We start from the raw sequence: 1,273 nt of genomic DNA, 5'->3' as shown, positions 1-1,273 counted from the left end.
AAAATACAAAAATTCGCCAGGCATGGTGGTGGGCGCCTATAGTCCCAGCTACTCAGGAGGCTGAGGCAGGAGAATGGCGTGAACCTGGGAGGTGGAGGTTGCAGTGAGCCAAGTCATGCCTCTGCATTCCAGCCTGAGGAATGCAGCGAAACTCTGTTTCAAAAAAAAAAAAAAAAAAATGGCTCGATGTTGTGGTGCATACCTGTAGTCCCAGCTACTAGGGAGACTGAGGCAGGAGGACTGCTTGAGCCCAGGAGGTTGAGGCTGCAGTGAGACATTATTGTGCCAGTGGACTCTAGCCTGGGTGACAGAGCAAGACCATGTCTCAGTAAAAAAAAAAAAAAAGGACCTTATAACTTGGCTTGCCCAGTTGGTTGGGATGACTGGCATATACTGTGGGAAGCTGCCATGTGGAAAGATATTTGGGAAAAGCTACAAGAACCCACTGCAAATCTAACTGTGTATCACGTTTCAGCACACCGGTCAGATTCAACCCCCATCCCCGACCCCTGTAACATAGAGGCTGGTACCATGGCAAAAATTAGAACCCTGGCTCCCTTGCAATTCTCTGAGCTAGCTGATTGGCACATAAATACAGTGGGCATCACAGTGTATGAGTGGAATGGTGAATAGCAAAGGGAGCAGGATTGCCCCTCTGCTATGCAGATTTAGCAGCAGCAGTAACACACTGTTCAGTTTGCTCCCACCTGTGCCCCCACTGCATCCCACATAGATCTGGACACACATACGGGACAGCCACTCCTGTGAGAGGCTTCAGATAGACTATAATGGACCTCCGCCAGTAAGCTTGGGATAGAAGTACATACCAACATGGAGACACCACCACAGGATGGTTACAGGCCTTCCCTTGTAAAAGGGCAAACCAAATAGCCACCATTAAGGGCTTGGAACAACTCAGTGTAATATATGGATACTCTTGATGCATTTGTAATGACACAGGCACACATTTTACTGGGCATGATGTCCAAGACTGGGCACTTGAAAGGGATATAGACCAGAGATTTCATTTGCCATATAATCCCCAAATTGCAAGGTTTATTGAAACAAAAAATAGCAATTTGAAGGCACACAGTGAATATTTTTGCAACCCAGAACATTGCATGGGTGGGAGAAGGTTTTGCTTCAGGCAAACCTTAATTTGACCTTAATTAGAAACCTTAAGCCGGGCGCGGTGGCTCAAGCCTGTAATCCCAGCACTTTGGGAGGCCGAGACGGGCGGATCACGAGGTCAGGAGATCGAGACCATTCTGGC

The sequence above is a fragment of the Colobus angolensis genome, unplaced genomic scaffold (assembly GCF_000951035.1).
Source record: "Colobus angolensis palliatus isolate OR3802 unplaced genomic scaffold, Cang.pa_1.0 Scaffold12, whole genome shotgun sequence".
Lineage (NCBI taxonomy): Eukaryota > Metazoa > Chordata > Mammalia > Primates > Cercopithecidae > Colobus > Colobus angolensis.
The sequence above is the reverse complement of the archived record's forward strand: the minus strand, read 5'-3'. Positions refer to the sequence as shown.